Below are 13,209 nucleotides of genomic sequence, written 5' to 3'. Positions count from 1 at the left end.
GAAGTGCAATCAAATTCAACTTTTCTCTTTACCACTTTCTTGAATTAAACTTGCATCCCAGACCCACTGGGCTTGGTGAATTCTACTTGCTTCCTAAAAATAACTATTAACAATGATTTTGACTTCTCTTGTCACCATCTGAGAATTTCAAAGTCTGTCACAAGCATCAAGAGTCACTGTCTAGTACCACTATCTCCTGGTTTGTGGACAGAGAGCACAAAACTCAGGGATTTAAGGGCCTAACCTAGTTTCAGTTAAGATCAATGGAAAGACTGACTCTGACTTTAACTACAATTGGATTTTTGCCTTAATGCATCACCAAGAGTCACAGAGCAATTCAGTGAGAGAGACAGAAATAGAACACATCTGTCCCAATTCCCAAACTCCATTCTAACCAAATGACCATGTGGTCTCCCAGCTTGGTGCTTTATAAAACTGTATCAGCTGCAGTAGTTTGCATCTACAAGCCATTCTCTAACTGCTTTTAAGTGCATCTTTGTCCATGTCTGGGCTCAGCCCAAAAGGCCTGGGAGATAGGGGTGACAGAAGGGCTGAGAAGGAGAGAGACTTTGTGCCTTACAGACTTCTCAGCAGAAGTAGGGATAAAATGACTTGAGGAATTTTTACTCTACTGCTATAGGTTCACTCACCCTCCCTTGGGATGTGCAGAGTGTTCCAGCTGGGCAGATGTGAAAAGAAAGCCACAAGTAGATCAAAGGAGTCATTTCTAAAAGCCAGTACTGGTCTCAACAGCATACCTCACTGGTCACATACGCACCTTTATTGTCCCATAAAGCATGATGCCCAATATTTGGCCTACAGAAGGGCTTTAATTATAATCTGTCCCAAAATGGCAGCTGAATACCCACTACTTCTCACTTCATGCTGTTTACTTGTAAACAAACCCATTAAGCACCTGTGGAGAAGTCTGTTGTTATTACAATGACTTGGAAAGTTATTATAAAGATACAAATTACACAAAGGTCTTTGTTGTTACATAACTAGTAGTATAACATGAAAATCACCTTCCTTGAACAATTGGTTTATAAGTCTGGGTGTTTTTTGCTGTTGTTTTTTTGTTTTGTTTTTCTTAAGTCCCCAAGTCTCTCTGATGTGCTTCAAGCTTCATTCAAATGACTAGGAATGACTGACAGGGAACAGTTCTAAATTAAGTACTCTATGAACTTCCCTCACATTAACCAGATAATTCACTCAACCCTCCAAAGAAGGGACTCAATGACCTATTGTGCTCTGAACAATCCTTAAATACACACTTGGAACATGCAAATCTCAGCACTGTGTTAGATCTCTGGTGGCTTCTGTGGTCAGACAGGTAAAAGCTGTAGCTTTTCCCAACTGATTCCTGGCCACTAAACCACAGCCTTAGCACAGTAAAGGCTTGGATTTTAAATAACAGCTTCCAGTTTCACTGGTGCCATTAGTTATGAGTCCAAATGACAGAACAAAAAAGGCCCTAACTATTGTTTTTGCTCACAGGCTTTGCAGACACAGTGGAGCTAACAGACAGTGACACTGGAAACTGTGTCACTGACTATCTGCTAAGAACCTCCCACAAATGCTCCATGCTGGAATCAGAGCACAAAAAAAATCCAGATGTCTTCACCCTGCTGGTAATGCCAAGAGACCAACCTTCTCATATGACTGTCCTTATGAATGGGAAGAATTCCCACTATGATCAATAAAATGACTGTCTTCCTTCTTCCAAATCCTTTTGAAACACTTTAGGAAAGCTTACAAACCAACTATACCTAGCCTTAATTACCTGATGATGATCTACAACTATCAAAACCCTTGAAATATCATACTTATGACCAACTCAGCTGACCTGATCACTCCATCCTCTCACTTGCTCAGTCATTTCATACACCTACAACATATCATTGTAAGTCTCTTGGGATTGACAATCTCAGTTTTACTTCTTCATAGTAATTACCGTAATGAGATTCTGATCTTCAGTGTTGCTGCATTACAGGATTCCATTAACAGCCAGTAATCTGAAAGAGAAAATGAACAGTCTTACTGCAGGAAGAGTACCAAATGCAGAGCAAAATAAAGCCATCAGAAAATGAGCAGACCAAATAACTTAGTAACTACTTAGAACAATAAAGCTATTTGAAAAAAGTCAGAATCAGTTCATTAGTAACATACACACATGTAATACAGTCACATACACACAGGCACACAGAAACAATAGAGGTGAAGGGGGCAGTACTTAAACTAACCATTATCCAGTTCAGCCAGCTCAGCTGACATGACTGATACCTGAAATTAACTTTGTTAGTAGCACCAGCTCCCTGTTCAAAACTCCTCTCTACATCTGATTTCAGGTTGCACCTCCCTTAAGAAAAGCTGCTCCTGGGAGCTATTTATTTTAAGGCACACATGCAGTTGACTTGCTCATGTGGGCCTGTCACTGGCTCCAATTCCCTTTCTTATCAGATCAATGCAGACAACTTGAAGGTCAATCATATCTGCACTGCATCCTTAAAGCAAGACTTGAGGTCACTTTACTGAATAATCTATACAAATTAATGGTTGTTGTTTACAGCAACTGAAAGCAACAACAAGAAATAAAATTCTAAAAGCTGTTATAGAAACCTCTGCATTTCAAGAGGAAGATATTCTACAGTCAGCTATGCAGGGTCAGTTCTGGAACTTTTTATGCTGTTTTTACTCAGTGTTTTTCTTATTTGCACTCTCACTGTGGTCTCTGATCCCTGATCACTGGGAACACATTACATATGTCCAATCTTCAGGAACTTCTGAGCCTTGCATATTTGACATCTGACCAGGCAGAAACTGGCAGGTGGGATTTTCAAATGTGCTCTGTGTTGAATTTGAAAGGAGAAGTAGGTGCAAGCTGAGGACTGGAGATTTTAAAATTCAAACCAGCACTTTCAAATACTTTATGACAAACACTACATCTCTTATTTTCTCTTCTCTTGCTCCCAAATTTGCTCCCTTTCATGCCCAAATATGATTCCTCTATCATAATTAGGATGTGTTAGCAGCAAGTATAAAGGAACAGCATAAAAGAAACAAAATAGCATGTTACTCCTTTATTATTATGGCAAACAGTAATCTCTTACTTTCAAACCTCCAAATGACCTTGCAAGTTACTAGACAAAGTGAATCAGAATTGCCGCTCAAAAGCAAGCTGGATGTCCACCATTTCTATCGTACCAAATCAAATCCTCCTGAATCTCTTCTTCTTACATCATGACTTCAGCTCCAGCTCAGAAGCAATATTCTGGCAAGTTTGCTTTGTCCAATGACTAATTCCCTGTTTGGAACTGAACAAGGATCTCTTGAGTGCTGTCATTAGCAACTGTGATAAAACAATAGGCTGGGCAGCTGTTGTTTTTGGTACTTGGTGCCATAGGGCTCTGTCTGGCTTGTTTTCATTAGGTGACATTATTTGGTTTGTGGCTGGAATAAGACACAAGACACAGTGACATTCTTTCTGAAGATGACCACTTTCTTCCTAAATAATAGGGTTCCCATTTGACCGGAAAGCTATAGAAATTACCCTGCATAAACATTGCAGAGATAATTACAAAATAAAGAAACATTACAGTGAATCCATTGAGATCTTTAATTCCAAACTGCCACTATCCCAGAAGGAACAAACTGTGAGTTAGACTGACTCTTAAGTATACAATTAAGCCTGTCAAGTTCTGACTCCATAATATGCTGTTTAGCATTGAAAAGTCTGTCAGTAAAACGATATGTAGGATTAACATCATAATGCTTTGGTTTTGCTTCCTCATTAAACTATAAAATGATTTAGCTGATAAAAGCAACATGTTATTTATACTCCTTTTAGCAACAGTTTTAATGATATGTGGGATACACCCCCTTCCCTCTAATATAATAGCCTTCCTGGCCTTTATGGATTTAAATAGGTGAGGGGACTTGTGTGCATTCCATGTGGAATTTACTCGGTAATTCTATTAAGAGCTTCTCTGCATGGAAATTAATGTCTTCATCTCATTCAATACTCATCCTGTTCATTATTTAAGACAAAATACCTAATCTCTCCCAATATGAAGTTTCCTTAAAGGAATTCCTATTAGTTTCAAGGAATTCAAGAGACTAAGCAACACTGCAGTGTCTGCAAAACTACAAAGATCTTGGGCTTACAGTTAGAGAAGGTTCCGCCATTTCTGGGATCCTGGAAGAAGAGGGTGGCAATTGAAAGTGCCAGAGGCTTCAAAGCAGGATCTTTACTTTTGCTCCTCACCATTTTCAAGTCCTACTTCAAGTGACATTCAGCATTAGCCATCAGAGCTTGCAGGGATTTCATCTGATTCTCTGGGCCAATTCAGTTGCCCAGCTTTAACTAGCAACCACTCCAGAAAAGGCCTCAGAGCTCACATCAGAAACCAACATTTCCCACCACCTATGTTTGAACTGAGAAAAGCAGCAGCACCAAGGCCACGGCTCAATGCTGAAGCAAAGAAAGGCCATGGAAGAGGAGCTGCCTTCATTTCCCCTCCTAGATTTTAACTTCTCAACTACTGAAAATGAATGGAAAACCTGCGAGTTCAGCGATAAAAGGCATTAGTTTGGCCCTTCCTGAAGAGTGGGGAAGCGAAGACCAAGAACTCTACAAGGTTCATAACAGAGACTGATTTCTTCAGAAGGAGAGCTGTCAACACTTAGATGGAAAATGAAAATACGTTATTGTTCCTGACTCTGTTCTTTGATCAATCTGCAGCAGAACCAGCCGGGGTGTGACAGGCTCGCCTGCTGACCACTGTGAAGCTTGTCTAGTTGAGCATGTCTGCCACAAAGAATTTCAGTTATGTTAATGCTGGCTGTGGCTACCCTGGGCTGCGTTTCTAAAACTTAGTTCAGATGTCATTAAATCCACTGAGTATTTGTTTAGGCTCATTAATTTAGCAAATGAATTTTGAGGACTAGATTGATATATCTGTTTTGGAACCCTGTCTCCAGAAATGATTAATATTTAATATAAGATTTGTAAGTTAGAGGTAATATCTTCTATTATAGTGACTACTATAGTTGAAAAAAGCAGACAATTTGGGGGGATCATAAGTCCCTTTTCAGTCCTAAGAAGGGAGACAAACCTTCAGACACAAAAGCCTTTCCTCAGCTCTAAGGAAGGTCTGTATTCCTGAGAGCTTGGCTGCCTCATCCAACTATACTATTTGGTCTAATAAAAGCGACCATATAAAGATCGCAACTATACCCACTCTGGCATTCTGATGTTAAACAAATCAAGATGAAGAGAAGCAGGAATTATACCTGTCACAAAAATACAGTATGCTTACAGATCTCCTCCTGCAGGACAAACCATTTACATATTCTGATGCATAAGAAGCTGTTTTAGAAACAACCACACAGGAAGAGGGAGAGCTGCCCACCTACTACCGATACCCATTGCCTTCATTTTCTCCCCGATTAGTTCCATTCAAAGAATAAACTGGGAGGAGTGATATAAATAAGTTGTGCTTTTAGATTCTTCTGAGAAAACAAAAGAGCTGATTTGCCTCTCATTTCTGCAAGCAACCAAGTTATTCCTAATTTACAACACTGTTAACAAGAGGAGGTTCAGACAGAACAGCACAGGCTTGCAGTCATTGCAAGAGCTGCAATTCAGTAGACATTTGAGAGGATACAATCGTTTAGAGAAGGAAGTTAGAAACCACAGTCCTGGTGACAATGTACACTTAATACAAATTAATGGGGTGCTTTAAATAACCAGTGGAGATATTTCTCTCCACTTTACACACAGAAGTAATGTCATGTAGACAACCTTTTAAATGAGAAAGATGTGCCTCATGTGAAAAAAAAAAAATCTAAAACACCAATGCTGTTTTAATAAGGAAAAGCTCTCTAAGCGATTGGAGCAAGTGAATGGACTCTTTTCCTGACTTTGCCACTATGGCTGTGTGACCTAGGACAAACTACTTACACATTCAGCACCTCTCAGTAAAACTGGTAATAAATACACTGGCAAGCTCCACTTTAATTTCACGCAACAATATTTTTTTATCTTGTAGTTCAATAAAAGAAGAGCAGTTTCCATAGCAACTTCTACATTTCATGATCACCAAAGGGATGGCTATACTAAAGAACACCAATTTGCTTCAGTAACCTATCTCTGACAGTGACCAGAGCAAGATGTCCCAGGGAAGATGTAAAAATACCCAAAATAGACATTTTGCAATAATCTGCCAAGCAGAACTTTCTGCCTAACTCTATGCTGTCACAGTTGATTGATAGCACAAAACACAAAGATTTATATTCTTTCAAGTAGACATCAGAGCTGCGATAGCAGCAGATTTTCTCATTATTTGCCTTCAAGATCTTTTTATGGACCAATAGACAGATGTATGTCAAGTGTTAGACCTACTTTTAAAGCCTGTTAGGGACACTGACACTGAGCTGAGCAAGCGCGCAGCACAAGTAGGGGACCCAGTGTCCCGCACACACAGAGGAAGTGAGTTGAGCCAAACAGTCTGAGCAATGAACGATTTGGAGAGAGATGAGGCATGATGTTTCTTCATGTAGAAGCCCTTTCAGAAGCTGGTGCCCCTTTGAATACACTTGTAAGTAAAAAAATTAGGGACTTCATCAACAGAGTTGATACAGAAGTTCAAAAGACTTGAAGTAGCTGCGATAACAGACAGCAATTGGACAAGGGGTTTGAGGATCTCCGTGTTGTTGAAATGCTGTATTTAGGTGTGAAATGTGGTACTTGGGCATCTGTGCACAACTCTTGCCCCAGACACAGATGTACACAGGTGCTGGGAGTCAAATCCTGTGCTGCCACAGGCTCTGGGCAAGCCTGGGTTGTCAGTGGGATGGCAGAGAGCAAAGCCCGGATTTGAAAATGGCTCTGGAGTTTGAGAAAAGAAACTCTCCCTCCTACCCACGATCAAAGCAATCATGAGTAATTCTGCAGTGAGTGGGAAGAAAGGACATTAGCACTTATAAAATAAACCTCCAGAAATTTTTTAAATAGAAAAATCACCTGCAGAGAAAATGAAACAGAACAAATTTGGCCAAAAAAGCAACAGAAAACACTATAAAGAAAGATAGCATATTAAAAAGGGACTGTTTTCCAGTTGTGACATTTGTTCATGAAACAAGAGACTCTTCGAGGTGTTTAACTTTTTTCCTTTGAACAACAGCATTAGAGCATTAGAGCTCTACTAAATTCACTGTGCCTCCTAAACTACTCAGAAATGACACAAATCACCTAAAAAGTCAGAGCCAAGGGGGAGATGCTTGGCTGGAAGTCCTGGGCATTGCACTATAGATATAACTTTGCACCTACTGAGAAGGTTTGCCTGGGGGTGTACTTGAAATGTGGGATCACATCCTTCTCAAAACCTGTGTTCTCTAAAGAGAGTCCTCAGCTCAAAAGACGTCAATAAGCAAATTTTAATGACAATAAAAACAAGCTGACTTCTCTTCATGTGCTTCCCTGAACAATTTTTGACATTGAGTTTCAATCAATGGATAAGGGAGCTTCTTTTACGAAATTAAGGTTATAAAATGCAAACACAGGCTTGTATTCTGGTTCAAATTTCACCCTGCAGAATTCAACTGAGTCTGATTTTTGTATCCAAAACATCCAGAAAGCCTTCTCCTTGAGTTGTCTCCTGGGGAAAAGGAATCCCTGAACAGTGTAGGATGTCTGTCCTAGCATTAGACTGGCACAGAGGGTGCTTATTCTGGCACAGAGGGTATTCCTAAGAGAAAGGGAATTCCTAGTCCCTACATACTGGAATGAGGGATTTGTATGCATTTTCGTGCTGTGTACCACATCTGCACCAGTAACCATGAGCTCATCTGGAATGTTCAGAAGCCAGTTCGGAGCTACTGCTCCTGTTCTGACTGGGTGCTGGAGGTCCTGCCTGGACAAAAAGAACGTCTCCTTTGGAGATGCCCTGCTTGTCATTTGCGAATCTGAAATCAAGTTGCTGCTATAGCCAGATGTGCAGGCAGAAGACACTCTCTGGACTCATTTCAATACTCTCTGTAATATTGCTCTTTCTAAGCACAGCTATTATGAATAAGACTGCATTGCAGTCTTAGAACATAGCTCTTTATTGCTGGGCGTTTCCTACTTTCAGAGAGTCCTTGGCCAGAAAGAATCATTAGCTAAATTTAATCCAATCATGGGTCATTAAGTTTCACCCAGATACTTTAAATCAGGTCCAAAAATTTTGGTTAGACTAAAGTACTTCTGTTCCCAGAACTCAGACTGCTACAGGCTGAGGAAACATTGATCTCAGTACCCCTGTAATGACAGAGAAAGGGTTGGTGAGATCCCTGATGATCCTGGCCCTTTGAGCAGAAGCTCTGTCCACTGCCACCAAGATCCTTGAATTTTCAGAGGAAAACACTTTCTTCACCCTAAATGTTTTTTTCCTCAAATGTCTTATTAAAACATTTCTCCTGCCAAAAGAAAATGAATCTAATTTCTAAACCTCCAAGTCTATACATGAAAAGTTCCTGGCTGTTTAATTACCCTCATAGCTGGGAATGTGAATTCAACTAAATTTTTTAACTTCAGCTTCCACATACTGGTCCTTCTTTTGCTTTTGCCAGCATGACAGAACACATCCTCTTGTTATCTTCTTGATGTGCATGGAAATAAATGCAGTAATCAGGTCACCTCCTGTGTCTCTGATAAAATATGCATTCTAAATTGAACAGATGAAAGTTAGACAACATTTTAACCAGAGAGTGACACCAATTGTGTCTGGAAGGAGATATTGGTAAGTCAAACAATCAGTACAACTGACCACAGATCACGGGAGTGAAGGTATTGCCTGTCTTGCAAATCTTTGCTTCCGCTTGTGATTTAGAAGGCTGCAGCTGACAGTTTAATAAGAACATCCCATGTGTAAGAGCTAACTGGGGATGTACCATTGGAACAAGTTTCTGTTGGAAAATGCTTTTTGAAAATTGAAAAGTTTTGTAAACACATTTTAGCTGCAAAAAAAAAAAGCCCAAAACAACATTGAGTTTTGAGATCAGCTTCCTAGTAAGGCTGTTGAGGAACTAGTGCCCAGAACATATGCATTAAGAAGACTGCTCAGACCTGGAGACTCTAGAACTTCCCGATTGCTCCTGGTTGCCTGATGGTCTGTGCAGGTGAGAAAACTTCCAAATGGCATTAAAAAGTTGGCCCAAGATAAGTGGATAATCTCCCCCGGAAAATAAGAATCTGCACAAACCGCACCTTGTGCTCCATGGGCAAGATAAATTTCTTTGACCTTGCCTCTTCACATAGATAATAACCTATAGTTTAAAAAGAATTCCTGCCAAAACATGCCAACTCACTTCACACACTTCTTGCCTTGGTGAAGAGGCAGAAAGAATAAACTCTGTGACAGATGCTAGTCACGATGCTTAATACACTCCAAATCTTTTATGTTAAAAAGAATATGATATAAAAGGATAAAATGATAGAGAAAATGTGATGAACTGAAGAAAAAAAACATAACAAAGCAAGATTAAGAAGCCATACAGAATTACTGAAGCCTTCAAACACATGATGAAAACATCCATGTTTTTTTAATTTAGAAGGCATGCTTGGCTTCAGCGGCTTATCAAGAAAGCCTTGTAGGGAGCCAGCAACAGAATTCTTAACAACTTCACTGTTCTTGTAAAGACATTTTCTAAAGACATCTTTAAAAGTGCAAATCCTTTTCCCCTTTCATCAATGCCCACTTTAATTTATAGCCCAGTAAAATCACTTTTTAAACTCTGGTGTAGTACCACAAGAGATCTTAAGTAGTTACTAGGTCCAGGAAATGCTAGGCAGCTGGTGTGAAGTGAACATAATTCACTATAGGGATCACTTGACTGGCACAATAGCAGTTTACAAACCTGTGGCATTAGTATTTGACGATTCAAGAAATAGTTTAATGGCAAACAAGCCCTGTTAGTTTGTACAGAGAAATTTAGTGGCCACAGTTTGGTTTACGATGGGTGGAGATTCTTTCAAAGAGAGTAACTTAGGGTTAGGTGGCAGACTGGGTGCTGAGTGCAGAGGACCTCAATGTCTCATGCATTGGACTATTGCAGCATGTGCTTTAACAGCCTCAGCGAGAGGCTTCTAGGGGGAGCAGCTCCTGCTATATCTAAGCAGTAGCTACACATGCAGGACTTCTATGCTGTCCAGACTAATTTCAGACTGGAGGGAGAAGTACATGCTAAGAATTATTTCCGGCTTATAATCAGACATCAGGAGGATTTTCATATAGAAGATATGTGGCAAATGCAGATTTACTAAGCTGCTGTCTTATAAGTCTCAACTATGCTATCATTTCTAGACAGCCAAGAAATTCAGTATGTCAACTGTTGCACTGCAACTGAAATCTGATTCATTCACTCAATGCTAAGATAAAATACATTCATATGGGAGGCTCTTTTTAACTCAAGAAAAAGCTAAGAATTTGATATTAATTGGCTTATATGACTTTGTACATGTGAAAGGGTTTCAGCTGTTTTCTCTTTCTCATCTTTCTCAAGAGCCACTCTTCAAAGAGTGAGGTTTTTTTGTATTATTATTTTCAAATCAATATGTAGATAATTTCAAATCAGAGAGAGACAAGTTCTATGGCTAACCCCAATTAAATCAAAAGAAAAATCTGACCAATTTTAGAGGACTTTGGATTAGGCCTTTTGTTAGGGCAAAACTGGGGCTAAGCCACAGACACCTACTGCTCTGTTAAACAAGCAACTCTGATACTAAGGAAAACACTTAAAACACTTTCCAGCATTCTTTAGATTCTTGAAAAGCTGTAATGTATTCCTTAAAACTAAAAACACCTAAAGATAGGAACTATCTTTACAAGGATCCTTGCTTTGGATGAGGGACTGTTATTGGTTGCCCAGTCATTCTCTACTGGCCAGCTATAGTAAGATGTCCGTTGATCCTTGCAGTTCTTTAGTCCTGTTGCCTGCTAAGGATTGGCAAAGACAGCATCTTTATTAAGCCATATATGTGTTTGCACATAGGCTGCATGATGTCTCAAAGTCCCTTAGAAATCCCAACAAAAAGGAAAATATATTCCATTTTCTATATATATATATATATTTATATATATAAAAGTTACAAATGCAGTAACCCCCTATCTCTACCCTCAGTGCAAATCTGGAATAAGAGCATTGATGTTCATGACTAGTCTCAAGTTATATCAGGGTAATAAGTATCAAAATATATAAAATCTATATATAAATTATATAATTTACTTATATAATTTTGATAAATTTTTATGCAGTATTAAGATAAAATTCAAGAGATGACCACCCTCTCACAGAAGAACACTGAGAGAGGCTGGGTTTCACAGAAGTCACCCCAAAGAAGCCAGATTTTCTTTCCTAAAGTACTGAAAACAAGATTTTTTCAGTGGATTTTCTGATTCATCATATAAAGTTGAATAGTGGTGCAAAAAGAAAAGCAAGCTCTGTAAAATGACCATTTTCTGTTAAATTCTAATGGGTAATAAATCACTTTGATAGACAACAACTGACTTCACCCCTTTTTAATTCCCACCATCTATTCAGATGCAAAACACTGCCCTTCTTCACCCAAGCCCAGCACTGATTGCCAAAAACTAGCTGAAATGGCAAAACTGAGCTACAAAACCAGGGCCAAGCAAAGGAAAGATCACACTATGGAGATTTTCACTTGTTTTTTATGCACCATAGAAAATGCCCTGCATGGATTTGCTCCCCAAGCCAGTAGAAGAGCCAATTTACAACTAACTGGGTAGCAGCAGATGCAATCTTGTAGGTCACACAAGGATCCACATGACCTATAGCATAAATGATCCACTTTTAAGTGCAGTGCTTTTAAGTGCATCTCCAAAATGCTTTCTGGCTCAGGTTGTGACACAGCACCAAAGAGAGCAGGTACACGCCAGTGACAGCAAAGGCCATCAAGGAAGGTGTTATCAAGCCATGCTGACAGGTTGCTGGTTTCTGTCACTACTTACTGCTGAAGACAAATTTTAACTTGAACACTTTGATGGCAGTGATGAGAAGGACATACACAGGTGAGTCTGTGTTTGTGACAATGGGCTAGTAAGAGGGAAAGCAGAAAAATGTTGACTTCACTTGGTTGAAATCCTCCATGTAGTAACAATAAAAGAAGTAAGCTGAATCCAGCATTGCTTCATTACTGTGAGCAATCCTTACTTGGGTTTTAGTCCTCTACATTGTCATCAGAATCACTAAGCTTATCAAAGAATCACTAGCCCTTTATCTGTACCCCCTGCACGATCTGTTTTGAGTAGCACTGTGTGGAAGAATATCTTAAATAGATGGATAGGTAGAAAAAAGGAGTCTTATTTCCAGTTACAAGGCTCATAGCAACAACCTAACTTTTTTATATCTAATGCTATACACCCTGTATTCTAGTATATTTTTCATGAAAGTTTATGGCAAGAAAATATGGAATTGTAAGCCAAAAATTGTTTAGTATCATTCAGAAAGAGAACCCATGGTCTAAATTTGTTTAAATATAATCCATTACATTTTTTTTCATTTTTTTTCTTCCTTAGCTTGATAAATTACCTATCCCTTTGCCTTTACTCCACAGTGCTTGCTTAATAAAAGATGCATGAGCTTCTCATTTTAAGCAGAAAAACCCTCCTTTTCTCTGTGCTGTGTGTTAGATAAAATTCAACAATCTTTTTAGAGAATAGAAAAATAGCAGTCTCTGGGAGTCCAGCATGAATACAAGGAGGTCAGCAAATAACTACCAGAGTTTTAAAGTGCATCCCAAACTCAGATCTCAGACATCAATAGAAAAAAAAGCCACGGACACAAAGCAACACATCACCTAAATTACCTCACAGCCATTTGCATAAGGGATCCAGAGGCAGCACAGCACAGTATAAGTACGGAGACACAAGCCATCCAGAGAGAACTTAGCAACAGTTCTACTGGATACTGCGTTTGTCTGTAGCAAAGAAAGAGCAACTTATAAGCTCAGATGTGCAAACAGCTTTAAAGGACTGAACAATCTCTTGGCAGAAGCATCAAGCAAAAATCTGAAACTACAAACCAGGTAATTTACCAAATCATTTCCTTTTTGGCTGACTACTCTAAGTTTCTTTCTAAAGATTGCTCTGAGCCAAATAGCCTGTGTGATATTCTTAGGGCTGTTTTCCAAGGACTTTATCAGAGGTG

At 39.3% G+C, this 13,209-nt stretch overlaps 1 long non-coding RNA gene across 3 annotated transcripts in view; it reads right to left on the bottom strand.

Moving 5' to 3' along the window:
• LOC112970540 overlaps positions 1 to 13,209 on the bottom strand; it is a 50,155-nt gene that overhangs the window by 23,384 nt on the left and 13,562 nt on the right. The window contains exons 1-2 of one of the 3 annotated variants that reach the window (XR_003255056.1): positions 12,869 to 12,927; positions 1,955 to 2,015 (exon numbers count right to left, since the gene is read on the bottom strand). This is a non-coding gene — a long non-coding RNA (uncharacterized LOC112970540). Of the gene's footprint in view, positions 1 to 1,954; positions 2,016 to 3,204; positions 3,284 to 12,868; positions 12,928 to 13,209 lie in introns of those variants that run through there. The other 2 variants (XR_003255057.1, XR_003255055.1) reach the window with 2 other exon arrangements.

The sequence above is a fragment of the Apteryx rowi genome, unplaced genomic scaffold (assembly GCF_003343035.1).
Source record: "Apteryx rowi isolate R43461 unplaced genomic scaffold, aptRow1 scaffold_4, whole genome shotgun sequence".
Lineage (NCBI taxonomy): Eukaryota > Metazoa > Chordata > Aves > Apterygiformes > Apterygidae > Apteryx > Apteryx rowi.
Note: the sequence above shows the minus strand (reverse complement) of the source record. Positions and strands in the feature narration are given on the sequence as shown.